Consider the following 14,684-nt stretch of genomic DNA (forward strand, 5'->3'; position numbering starts at 1 on the left):
TGTGAACAAAACCTCCCACCGGTTCAGTCTCACCATGCATTAACATTCTTCATTCAGAACATTAAGCCGTGAATTCAAAGTGATCGCATCGTTGCGTGAGCAGAAATGTCTTCAGGATTTGTTTCCCCTCTCATGTGGAGGTTTAGCTCCTCCAGCTGCTCACTGCAGCTTCCAAAATATCTCAGAACGACTCGCAACCCAGGAGCTACAGACCCACGGAGCCGCGCGGAGTGGAGGAAAGATGTACGTGAAGTTTAATTTGATTCGCAGCCCGTTATTAATTATACTTAATTATACTCACTTAGTGTATCCTACCTAATTGCTTAATTTGACGGTTTGAAGCTGTAAGTAAGAGTAAGCGAAATTGATTTCAATCTTTTAAAAATCGTTTATTATTAAAAACGCACACACACACACACACACACAAATACATGAAACACGCTACAAACACAAGCAAATATTTTATCAGGAAAAATGAGCAGAATTTTTACATACACTGAAGCTCCGTGTTGCTTTAAATGCCTCCAACAAGCAAAGAATGGAGACACTTAATTGCGCTTTTGTTTGTGCGTCCCGCCTGCATTGTGTGTCTGTGTGTGTGTGTGAGTGAGAGAGAGAGAGAGAAGCCCTTGACCTTGAGACTCACGTGACAAGCTGTGGGCTTGGCTCTCACTCAAGTCTCCCCCGAACTCATTTACGACACACACACACACACACACACACACACTGCAGTTGCAGCCGCAGGTATCAACACTCCTCTCACTCTCATCAGCAGGTTCCCGCGCACGATTAATCCACTCCTGGTGCGTTCACGGCTACAAGTGAGTGACCAGCTGCGGATACACGTGCACACGTCTGCATCAGCAGCTTTGTAAACGGTTTGTGGGTAATCACCAACAGCAGCAGCTGTTCATGCATTTTCAACTTTGCACAGACACATTTCTCCCCAAAACTTCAACAACTTGACTTTCAAACACAAGGTGACCGTCGCAAACAGCCGTAATGTTTTTACAGAGTCCGAACAGCCAGTGCGCTGGAGTTAGAGAGCAGAATTAGAAAATATTTCCATAAGAGCGGATGATGTCTAAGTCTTAGTGGAGCTCAGGGTCGTCACATGCGGCCTGTGTCAGCGGATGGATCGGTTTAAATGCAAAAGGGGTTGAAAATGCGCAGAGCAGCGTACATAACATCGTTTGCGTGTTACAGAGGTAACGCTTCCACACGCGGTCACCCAGCGTGTTGTGTCAACGTGTAACAAAGCTTTTTCCTGCTCTGTCAGAATCTTAGATGTTCAACACTGAATCACGAAGTCAAATGATTTGCAATGTGTAAAACTCATTATCTCTGCTGTCCAAAGAAAATCTTTGAAATGTATTTGCTGCAGTACGGAGAGCTGTTCAGACCACTGTCCGGTTTGGCTTTGTGTACCAACGCGGGCCGCTCCGTTCCTCTCCAAAGCCTCCCCCCTCAGAGGAAACAGACACGCTGCGCCAAACGCGTAAGCGCATATTCAGACACATACTGTTCAAAACGGTTTACTTTGAATACACCGAATTTAGGATATTCTCAAATGAGCAAATAATTTAAAGACCTTTCAGGGGTTTGAATCAAATATTAATTCTGAGCCCCAAGAAATAGTCCCCTTTATTGTTTATCCAAAAACTAAATAATGATGATGAAAATAAATAAAAAGTATCTCCCACCGAGCACATCACTGCATAGCCTGAGCCCTGAGGCCATAGCAAGTAAGCCTATGGTCCACAGAAACAAATGTAGGCCTAATTACATATAATTTAATTATGCATTAAGGACGTTCATTTTCATACGCGAACTCGGGAACCCTCAGATCAGAAAATGCTCAGCTTTCCAATCTACCTCTCCAAGCTTTCTGCAGTTTGATGGGAACCGCAACATGTCTTTTAGAGGCACTAAAAGAGCCGAAATGCGCATGTGCAAGGCGAGTTACAAACTAAGACAAGTTCGTCATGGGAGAGAGAGGCACAGAGAGAGTTACAGTAAATTTTAATTAGAGCTCATTTATATGTCTGTGAATATAAAATATTAGAATTTGCTGACAATATAAATATTGTTTATTGGCTGCGCTGCGGCGGTTAAACAGCTCTAGTGCGAAGTTTCAGGTCCTTTTAAAAGTGAAAAAGTGAAATCAAACTTTAGTCCGGAGCACATTTCAGTGAAGCAGGCTTGGAGGAGTAAAGAATAGAATAGAATAGAATAGAATAGAACAGAACAGAATAATGCCGTATATGCGACTGAATCAGGGCTGATTTATTGTTTCTGTCAGGAAAATATTAATTTCGAACAGAAGTATAATTAAAGAAAGAAGCTGCTTCCGGTCATTGTAAAACCGAATTCCATTTCCTGTGTGTGTGTGTGTGTGTGTGTGTGTGTCTCGGACCGTTAAACATTAACATTGAACTTGACAAACGGCGGTGTGCTCTGCTGGCCTGTTGACTCTCTTTACGGCTCCGTCTCTGTCCTCCTTTAAAACCAACAATACTGACGGAAGCCCTGAAGCTCATAAAGCTCTTTTTCCCCTTTAGTCCAAATACCAGACAGAGGAGGAGGAGGAGGAGGAGGAGGAGGACAAGGCCTGCCAGCCACGACGCACGTAGCCTTACTTTATTCTCACAACACAACTCATTCTATGGAGGCTATTACGAAATGTTGTTTGTAATATAATATATGTAGCAAATATAAATAAATTGGCACACATGCCAGTAAATAACGACAAATCAAAGCAGACATGGTTCAATGCACTTGCTAAAAATGTTCAGAGTCAATAAATAAAGAAAATACTTTTGTTCAAAATAAATTATTTAACTTTGAAACAATAAAATCTACTAAAACTGAAATGGATTTCTTAAAGGCTGTGGACAGGGGTGGAATGAAACAAAGTATGTTTAATAGCAACTAAAGCAAACACAATGCAGCATTCACATTGAACCATCATAATAACGGAGCAGTAATATAACGGACTGGTTTTAATCTGAAGGAAATATTAGGCAGAAAGCTGAAGCAAAAAATAAAAAGTGCCAGAGAGGAAGTCAGAAATGAATATAAGAAAAGTTATTAGAATTGGAATCCTCTTAAAAAAAAGTTCTGTGAGTGAAATGAGTCTCGCAAAGACAGACTCCACTGAGGACAGCTGTAGGACAGTCAGCTTCTGACTGCAGCTACACTAAAAGGATGTCATAGGTCTTCTCTGATAATACAAGGAACAAATATTCACATGATACTGTATGTAAGAGTATAGTGAAAGGAAATCATTTAAAAAATAAACATTAATCAGTGGACAAAAGCAGTATTCTTTCTGACATATCCACTCTCTCTAAAAGAAGACCATTGACAGATTGGCCTTTCATGCCAACAGAATGAAGAAGGGATGTTGCTGGAAGTGCTGCGAGGTCTGACCTGCTGTGGTAGTAAAAACAAAGTGAATGGACACTTCACATTCCTGCCTGCAGACAGCTGCACCCGCCCAGAGGAAAGGTGCAGAGTCAGTGGAGCTGGAAGAGTCGCACTGTAGCCATGTCACGAAAATAAAACGGTTAGAAATGAAATTATTCACAGGATCCAACAGGTAAGTTTGTGGTTTTTCTTTATCAAGTAGTCTAAAGCCTGTGACAGAGGAAGTGTCAAAAGTGCAGTATGAAATCTAAAAAAAATCATGCATTAAAAATGTCTGACATAAAAGTATGAAATACCATGAACATTATGCACTTAAAGTGTAATATTAAAAGTGCTCCTAATTCACAAAAATGCTTGTTACATCAATGGATCATCATGCATTAATGTGTAAGCAGTATCCAACTGTTGTAGCTGCATAATTCACTAAATTATTATGTTCTTCATATCCTCATGGCCTCACGATGAAGTCAAAGACAGGGGACATGATTCTGTCACCTGTTTGGATGCAGCAGCTGTTTTCCCTGAAAGCAGATGATGCTTCCTGTCTGTCAGCTACAGCTACACACTCAGGAGGTGTTCACACTCTTCAGGATTGAAAGTACAATAAAAACAACTACACTCTTCCGCAGGTGAATGTTCATAAGTATAATACATGTGCAGCGCTACGCAGCACAAGTGTTCCTAATACAGATGTCAGCTGATGTCAGCAACTGGCGTATGTTACAAAGCTACCCAGTTGGACGGATTTCAGTCATTCTGGGAGGAGAGCCAATAAGAAGCAGATCCAGCTGAGATGACAGTATGCGAGTGTATGAGGAAAGGGTGGAGTTTGGACTAAATTTAAACAAATCAAGTAAAATTCTTATTTACCAGGGAACTGGAGCTGATCCCAGCTACAGCTCATCACAGCTCCTCACAGGGCTGACATATAGAGACTAACAGAGATCCACATCCACAATTATGGACAATTAATAGTGACCAGTTAGTGCAGCCTGCATGTCATCGAGAGGATGCAGACGAGCAGGGAGAACATGGAAACTCCACACAGAAACGTTTGAATCCAGAACCTTGTTGCTGTGAGGTGACAAAACTAACCGCACCATGTTGTAAGTTATAAACACCTCTATATGGCCTTCGTGTCAAAAATGAATTATTCAAAGGGGAACACTGTGTTTATTTTTATTCTTATTAACTGAAAAAAATTGCATCTATAGCTAGAATCATAATTTAACTTGCTTCTGAAAGGTCCTATTTGCAACGCGCCATTCAGTACTCACCAATCAGATTCTGCGTCATTACTGTGTTGACTCACTGCTCCGTGACTGGAGATGTTCACTAAAGGGTGATTTCGAAAGTTCTGACACCTCAAACCTCAGAAAAGCACGCAGAGGGATATCAGAAGACAATGAAAAGATTTTGTTTAAACATGTGAGGGTTCTGACATCACCTTTAGAAAACATTTAGGATCAGTTTTGCTATCCAGGATGTGAAAACTTGGATACTTAATTTGTCAAAACTTCACATAGAACCAATTCCAATGTGAAGATATACTTTAGTCACTATAACATGGGTCATTTAATTTCTCATTTTCTTTCAAGAAATGTGGCCTTCTTTTCAGTCTGTCCTTGCCCACAATTAACGATTACATTTTTTTTGTCCCAAAAGCGAATTATAATGGACACCTCCAATAAATAAATCAACAATCAAGGCGCACACTTTCAAATTTAAGTAAGTGGTTCAAAGTCACTCAAATAGCTAGCAATGCAAATGTTAAAAAACAAAAACCGTAAAGAGATTGTGCTTCATGATGCAGGAGTAAGGGCAGGAAGAGCTGGGGGACGTAAACAGGAAATGGTTTCATTTAACAAAACTCAGTTCAGCTTTCGTGGTGTGTGAAGGCCACACCTTCGCAGACCGCACCCATTGAAGGATGAGGCCCCCTGCGTTGAGACACAGCTTATGAGTGGAAGCTTTGCATAGTATCTGTTGTTAGAAACTGCAGTAGAGCAGAAAGCCCATCTGCTCACTGTTGATGTGAAAAAATAAAGGAGGTTCTGCGTGTCAGCTGTCAGAGAACAGACAGACTGACGGCTGCATGACGGGTTCCACCTGAAACTCATCTTCCCTTCTCCATCATCCATCTTCTCTCTTATTTTTAAAAATTTGTTCATCATTTGCTTGGGTTACCACGGTTACGGATCTCCAACTGATAAGGAGGTGACGGCAGGAAGTGACAAAACATGCGCTGAGCAGTGCGTTTGAAAGATACACACTATCATAAACATACTGTTCATTCACACAAACGTACAGTACATAGTGCAGAGTGTGTGACTTCAGACGCTGCAAAGAGTGACGTTCTATTCAGTTCCATTCTATTCTATTTGACAATGGTTTATGGGACAGCAGGAGAGGAGGAGAGGAACCACCCCCTGCGACACACACACACACACACACACACACACAGCTCCCCAGAGTCTACTTTATGCTTTAGACCAGGAATGCAGGACTCGAAGCTCGTTTTTCTGTCTCAAGTTCATGTCCAAAAGACCCCTCTCCCTAGTACACACGCGCGCGCACACACACACACACACACACACACACACGCACACACACAGGTTTTTACCACCTTCTCTCTCCACAGCTCCTCCTCCTCTTCCTCCTCTGTCTGCATTGCGGACTGTCTTTTTGTTTCCCAGTTTGGACTTTGCAGTTGAACTTGAGACAGACAGACAGCTTGTAAACAGTTAGTAGTCTGGCCCCTGTCTGGACTGGAATGGCCTGGGGGGGGGCAAAGGGTGGCAAAATGAACACTGGGCTCAACAATCCTGTTTTAACTCAAACACCTTCAAATGGAATGGAATTGTGAGGTGTTTTGCATCTTTGAATATGTCCAAATGAGACAACAAGATAGAAGATAAATAATTAAACTGATCGCTGGTAAGGTCAGAGGATGCTGGACACCCAGGTTAAAGAACTGTCTAAGTTTCACCAAGGATTCATTATCAAGCTGTAAACACGACTTCAACGAGTACAAAAACTGACACAAACTGTAGTCACTGGACTGCAGTTGTGCCGTTTTGCAAAACTGAATCAATTTTAAACTGAAATGCAGTGAAATAAAATCAGCCCAACTCAGAAACAGTAGTGTGTCTGTGCGTGTGTGTGCATGTGTATGTGTGTGTTTACCTTTTAACAGCTCTGGAAGAAAAGGAAATGACTATAAACACACTACACAGTCGGACAGGCCCCTGTGTGTGTTTGTGTGTGTGTGTGTGTGGGTGTGTGTGTGTGTGGTGATTGGTGGGGGTAATATGACATCATATAGTCTAATAAATGCAGTGTTAGGCAGACTTGTAATCAAATACTACGGGAAAAAACTAACTTGTTCAAAAGAGGCAAAACACACATCTGTATGAAACTTGAAGCAGCATCTTGAAAATTGCAATTAGCAGCAGTTAGCAGTTACTTTAGCAACAAGTAAAGCTATTGGTCCATTAGGAATCTCTTGAGACAGAGCGTGTGTGTGTGTGTGTGTGTGTGTGTGTGTGAGGTGTAGTGTCGTTATGCACACCCAAGTTATACAGCGCTATAACAATCATTCACGGTGCAGAGTGGGAATGGCAGAGCTACTGTTTTTCATATTTCAAGTCAGTTTATCATCAAAATGATTTTAAAGCTGTTAAAGGTAAAAATAGTCACATATTGTTGCTTTAATGGAGGACTCCTTAATAACTTAAAAATATGGGAATGTGGGGAATAAATGCTAGAAGAATAAAAGATTTTATTTCATGAAATAATTATGAGTATTGCAATCTTTATACTCTTTGTATCACAAAACAAAATCAAAGTTTTGATAATATAGTAAATTAGTGTTGAGAAATGTCATCAGTAAGATATATGCCTTGGGCCAATACAATTTTAAACCACTCCAAAAATAAACAACCTGAAAAATTGAAAATAGACATCTGATGAGTAAGCCATACAGCAATGTAAAAAATTAATTTCTCTATTCACAGTAGCACAACATAAAACATTCAAAATATGGACGGTCTTACTTCTGTACTGTCAAGGACCTTTATGAAATGATAAGTAGACTGAAATAGAACAAGTTCCAGTTTGTTTTAAACATGTTGCTGGCATCATATAAATCAGTGGAGAAAGGTTAAACATCTAATATGATATCTTAGTAGTGTTTTCAATTGAGGTTATGTCAAAAAGGATCAACAAATTATCACATTTTGTTTTATTTGTTTTACACAGTGTCACAACTTCTTTGGAATCAGGAAGTAAATGATTTTTTTATTTATTTTTTTTTAACTGTAGAGAACACAGTGGCTAGATCCTACAAAGGATTTTAGAAAAGAAAAACATATGCATCAAAACTCTAAAGGAAAAGTATTTGAGCTATGTGTTTTAAAATTTAAAAACAGAACAGTGGACATTTAATGTAAACATTAATGCAGTTTCTGCAGAGAAGACCTTAAAATATATTGCAGCTGAAGAACACAACAGCAAAAAAAACAAAAAACAAAATCTAAACAACATCAAGCCACTTTTATTATTGATTTTTATACAAAGAAAAAAAAATCACTTTCATATTAAAGTAAAATTGTATTTATTACACACAAAAAAATGGGTAAATGAAAAAAAAAAGCACAAACACTGACTTCTGCAGAGATCCTCAAGGGACATTGAGGTGAAAAAATGTTGGCAGAAAAATAAAAATAAAACCCTTATGTGTATAGTCCATGAGGTCACAAATTTTGGGACATTAACGGACATGGGCAGATGACAGAGAAATGACAGCAGAGAAATGGTCTGTATTTTAGCACTGGTTTTAGAGAGGGGCACCGATCCCACATTGTGTCCTCCGTCTGAGGTGTTAATTTTCCTCCAGCAGTTCACAGCTGAAATTTCCCTGCAAGTTATTAGATGTTGAATATACACTAACCTCTGGAATGTGTGCACATATAAACACACACACACACACACACACACACCCCTGTCTATAATGAGCAGCAGTCAAACATGCAGCGTTCAACAGAAAAGCAACTCATCCTCTTCAAACAATGCCAGGGTAAGTTTAAGACTGAATGCAGTTGTTAAACAACCCGAATGTACTGGCAGCCAACATACTAGTCATCTGTGAAATTTTACAGCCATCTTCAATGATGTTGACCTTATAAATGTGTATGTGTGTGTGTGTGTGAGTGTGTATCCTGGTTGTTTGGCAGAGAGTTGAAGGCATGTTGCTTTTTGAGGTGCTGAGCTGCGAGATCCATCCAGGCTGATTTTCTCCCTCATTTGCGTTGTCTCATGCTGAACATCATTAGGCATCACCAAACAAGCCTTAATTACTGTAGTTTTAATTGTCAATAATTGTGCACAGGAGCCATGACATAAAAACGGTGATACAAAACAGCTGTGCAGAAACACAGCTTCCCAAACAAGCAAGCAGAAAACTAACAGTTAACAGTTAATGACAAGAAAAGTAGATGAAAGTGTAATAAATGTACACATTATGTTTCTGTTTGTGGATTGGGATTACAGATTAGTACAGATTTAAAGAAACATGTACTGAGGTTAGTGAAAAACACAAGGATTTTGCAAAAATGCAAAAAATTTGCATTTGATTGACACAAGGGTTGAAGATAGTGAAGCACTGGAACATGAGAATTTTTTTGTATTTGTGAAAATAGTCTTTATTTTATTCATCTGGGGAAAATTGATATTTTGACTCAGTATGATGAGAATGAGCAAAACAATTTATTAACTTCAAATACTATCCTATGCATATTGAATGCTGTAAACATATTAGCCTTTTAGTCCATATGTCTAATAAGGATAAAAAGAGTTTTATGTATGAGCAAATTAAATTAGTGTCATTTAGTAAAAGGGATGATCTAGCAAGTTGAGTAATGAAACAGCACATCCTTTATTAAATATAAATAAGAAATAAGTATATCCCAATAACAGAGCCCTGTGGAACTCCTACTGTGGAGCAAATAAATGATTTAAGCAAAGGAAGGCTGTATAATTGAGTGATTAGCTGTGTACTGCATGTGGGTTCTACTGCCAGAGAAGTTCTATGTCCGTCTGGCAATATTGAGCAAAAAAGGAAAGAGTAAATATTGACTTGTGGTTGGCCGCATTCTAGTGCAACTGAATCATTGTTCACTGCACCGCAGCTGCTGAACTGCACCTGTTGTAGGACTTCACACTAATTTTCCCATTTTGTGACTGATTCATATTTTGGTATCATCTGAACCAGCATCAGTTTCCAACAGAAGCACAACAGTAAAAATAGTTAAATTTAAAAAAAAACCTTAAAAACTTTTTCGTGTAGTTAAAACAGCAGCTTCCTTGAAGTTCTAGACAGCGTGCTTAAACCTCTGCTGTGTCATTTTATTTTACGTGTCCTCAGCGTAACATTATCGTCAGCAGAATCAGTATTGTTCTGGTTTATCGAGGTAGAGGTAAGTTTTTACTCTCCTGAAAAAGTTTTCATTATCATTTCTATGTCCTTTTTTATTTTGAACTTTTACCATTAAATAAACCCAAAGTTACAGAAGCTATTGTTACATTTTCTGTACAGTGTACTTACGCTTGTAGTCTTTCCTCCTTCCTCCTTTCAATTTCATGTATATACACCTATTTATACATACTTTGAATCCACTTCATATGCCAATAATGAATACAACAGTTCTGTCTACGATGATAGTTTGAAATAAATATACAATAAGTCGCATTCACATTGTCTCAGTTTCAAGTCCAATAGACTGTACCACCTCACGCACAAACACACAAACAGTGTTGGCATGGCGATAAGAAGCAGATGTGTGAGGGATCAGCTGACCTCTGAGTCACTTCCTGCTCTGACCGCCATGTTGTTGCTCCAGTAAAACCACTAAAGGAAGAGAAGACTTCCACCTGGGTGGTTTATCAACACCTGAACAGACGTGTGTGCGCGTGTGTGTGTGTCAGGGAGTCTTTTTACAGCTTCTGTCTGACTTGTCTTTCTGTCCATCTGTAGCTTTTTGAACGCAGTGCTGCAAATTAGACAAAATGAAAATAAAAGAACTGGGGCATCACAAGTCATCAGAAAGCAGATGATCTTGATTCACATTGTACTACTTTTTACCTGCACCAAGGAGGTTATGTTTTCTGTTTGGTTTGTTTGTCTTTCGTCTGTCTGTTTGTCAGCAGGATTTCATGACACTTGATGGAAAGTGATGGGCAAAGGAAGAGCCGGTTCAATTTTAGAACAGATGCACAAACATTTCGTTTTTGTTAACACTGAAAGACAGAAACAGATAAAGAATTTACATTAACCAAAGTAACGCACACTAACCCAATAAATGTAGCCAAAGTAGAGTCAAAATTTATAGTTCAAAAAACCTTATTAGTTGAAAACTGCCAGCAATCAGGCTGTTTGTCAAACACAAACAAACAAACAAAACAAAAAAGGAAAAATAAATAAATAAAGAAAGAAACCTCTTTGACTTACATAATAGGTGCTTTAAGTTCCACATCTTTGCATAAGTCAAATCTAAAGTGCATGTCCGCTTTAGGTAATTTTATCTTTTGGTTGCTTTGAGCTTCAAAGTACTTTCCACAGTAAACCTATTTACCTTAAAGTATGAGCAATAAAGAAAAACCCAAGATTGAAGTACCACTTATATATTTATTTAAATTTCACTGTCCAACAATAAAACAAAGTCTGTTCAAACAGACTAAAAACACAAATGCATTATTTGTAGTTGGAAAATGATGGTTGCCTCCCTGAGACAAAAGCAGTTTTAGCTGCTCTTTGTTACAGCATCGCAAAATTCCTCAGGTCGGTCGTACAACAGTCCAAACTGTTTTCTTCTAACCATGCCCAGAGTCTTTCCATAACGATCAGGTAACAATAGGGGGTCTGAAGTTCACAGAGGAGCAGAAGAAAGCACCCTGACTGACCACATCACAAACTGTCATCGTGTGTGCGTGGCCCAGGGTTTGACTATGAATTATAACGCAAACAGCATCAACGCTGCTGATAAAAGTGAAGGACTGAGCTCACCTCAGCTGCAGCCTAATCACCTTGTGGAAGTATGTGCTGACATCGCACATCCTCAATTCATCATCCTCACACTCCTCCCACCTACATCCGCTCTACATGTTATACAATACGTACACTCCACAAACGCAGAGGCCACATCACTGAGTTTGTATTGGGCAGTTCTCTTTGTTATTTTGTTTATTCCCTCTATATTGCTCCTTTTGCACTGCATATCCTTACACCCCTCCCTGCACTTTCCCATTTCTTTTCACTCCACCTTAACAGTTATATTGCTCACAAGGTGTGTATGCTGTACATGTATATGCATAATCGCATATCCTTTTTCAGAAAAAATGCACATTATTCATTCTCATCACTTCACCTATTGTGTTTTTATTTTAACTGGTTCTATTTTATTTAACTTATTATTTTTCCATTTTTATTCAGTTTCCAAAGACTAGATTATTAATTCATATGATAAAGACAGTAGATGATAGAAAAAAGCCTTATAGTGAAACATAATCAGCTGGTTATATTGTATATGCAGTCAAGTATGTGTTCTAACACTGCCAACATCCCATCACGAAGACCAGCTAAGTAGCTACATTCGCACAGTCCCACGCACGAAATACTTTGTCAGCCTGTGTGCAGTGTAGCAGCTCAAGTTGTGCTGTGGTTTTCTGGAGATCATGAGGCACTCTGTGTGGTGAGCTTAGCATATCATTAGTGGGTTTAGGCATTTTAAAGAGGAGAAGAGAAAGGCTGTGAGTCACTCAGAGAGTATTCTCATCCCCACGTCACATGCTCAGTTTATCAGGGAAATACGCTGCCTGAGCAATTTGTCAGTAGGTGTAGGAACTATTCATAAAAAAAAGTTTTCTTTTTGATATTGAAAAGGTGTAGAGATGATGACAGCAAACAGAATTTAAAAGACTGGCATACTGACAAATGAGTTTTAATCAGCTTATGTTTATGTATATAGAAAACCATGTTGCAATGCAGGAAAATATGTAAAGTTTTTTTTTTCTTTTGCGGAGGGTTTGGTCTTGTAGTCCATTTATTATATTTCAAATCATTAACACTTGAGGTGGCCAGATAAATTTGTAAGTTGGAACTTTAAGGAAATGCATCTTCTTCTTTGATTCATATGGAAATACTGAGGATATAGAAAGCAGGAGAATGGCCTTTTCAAGGAGGCACATCAATGAACAATCCACAGACATTAGTGTTATAATACTTTGAGCATATAAAACTAATTAAACATGACAGGTGAGCGCTGCACTGATCAAACTGGGAGGCAGGAAGTCAACGGCAAATTTAAAGTTATAGCACCACCTATTATAAAATAATATTAAAGTGTTTTGAATAACTAGTAGCATCAGAATCAGAATCAGAATTCCTTTATTAATCCCTGGAGGGAAATTCTTGAAACATTTCAGCTTTTTAGTGTTAAAATCCACCACTGTATCTACCAGTCAGTCACTGCTATAACTGAACTACTTTGCAGATAGACAGGAGCTGCAGGCTGCAATGTAAAACAAGGCAGGACCTAATGAGTTAAAATGAGTCTGATTGACATGGATGCATAAGAAGTGTAGGGAGGAGGGGGAGAGAGCTAGAAAGTGTTCCCTATTTAGCTCACTTTCTCCATCTAGTGTTCTTTGTAATGAACTACACCTCAAGGCAACAAGGAGTTTCTCTCATTGAGTTCAGTGACTGTACACCATCATTGATGCCATTACAATTTTAAAGAATTCATTACAAAAATAACCTGCAATAAAACGTGACCTTTTGAAGCTAACAATTATCACTTTCTGTGGCAGTGTCAGTCTATCACTCTGTTAGTCCAGACTTAGATATTTTAACAACAATTCAACGGCTTGTTCAGACTCTCATGGTCCGTCCAGGACAAATCCAAAAGACTTTTCAGCAACAGCAAGCGGATCACTTATGCAGTGAAATATCTCAACAACCGGTCAAGGCAGATGGCCGCCCACACTGAGCCGGGGTCTGCTCCGAGGTTTCTGCCTCCTAAAAGGCAGTTTTTCCTCGCCACTGTCGCCAAGTGCTTGCTCATGAGGGAACGCTGGGTTCTCTGTATTACAAAATGTAATTAAAGTTTGCTCTAGACCTGCTGTAATTGGAAAGGGTCATGAAATAACTTTTGTTGTGAATTGACGCTATATAAATAAACTGTGTGTCATGCCAATTTGCAAAATGTTAGCAGGCTAATGTGCTAAATTTGCCTTAATCTCTGCAAAAGTTTGAGATATGTCTTGGAATAAATATGCAGATGTTTAGTGTCCGGGTTAGAGAAATCTAACTTATATTGCTTTAAATGTCAAAACTGGTTTTAATGACCGACAAATGAACAAATGCAGATACTGTACTGTACTGATCGTGCTGCTGGTTGAACTACTACATTGCTCTACAGGCACTGGCCATTTCTTGGTGGCATAGCAGTTTAACTGCGTCAGTCTATTACCAAATATCTGACCATTCAGTAATGCTGTATGCAGTCTGACACTTATGTTTAAGCTTAAGGATCACATAATCTCTTCATGGGATTTGGCGAGTAATAAACATACTGAATACAGAAAACTAAGGAGATGTTGGACATACAAAGTCAAGGACTCTCACACTCAAGACCAGGGTTTGAATCTCATCTTTGTTTCGGTGTAGGCAACAAATTCACTTTGATTAAGGTTTTTAGTTCCTGAAAAAGATTTCAGTTATATTTCAATTTATAAAAAATCAGTTTTCCAATACTGTGATTTATGATCAAATACCTGCAAAACTAATAACATTCACATCATCTCCAGCTGTTCTCTCAGCTTGTGAAACACTGATGACATTTCATTTAGGTAGAATTTGTCTCCATGGACACAAATTTTTCATCTTTAACTGGTGCTGTTACTGCCATGATACTTCACTGAATATTGAAGTGTCACAGCTGAAGAAGTACTGTGAACTGTGACCACCATTCAGAAAAAATACTACTATCTATAAAATAAAGATTTACAAACAGAAAAGAAATTGTCTTGGTAAACTTTGGGGGTCGTCTGACTTTTCAATAAATTCAATATTTGACCAAATTCCTTCAGAATGAATTGCACTCCTGTGAGCAGTAAATGTACTTTATGCTGAGTGCTGCTTTGCGTTGATGTTTAAATGACATGAATGAAAACCAGCACCAAATATATTCAACAGTTTA

Source organism: Scatophagus argus, chromosome 16 (assembly GCF_020382885.2).
Source record: "Scatophagus argus isolate fScaArg1 chromosome 16, fScaArg1.pri, whole genome shotgun sequence".
Taxonomy (NCBI): Eukaryota; Metazoa; Chordata; class Actinopteri; family Scatophagidae; genus Scatophagus; species Scatophagus argus.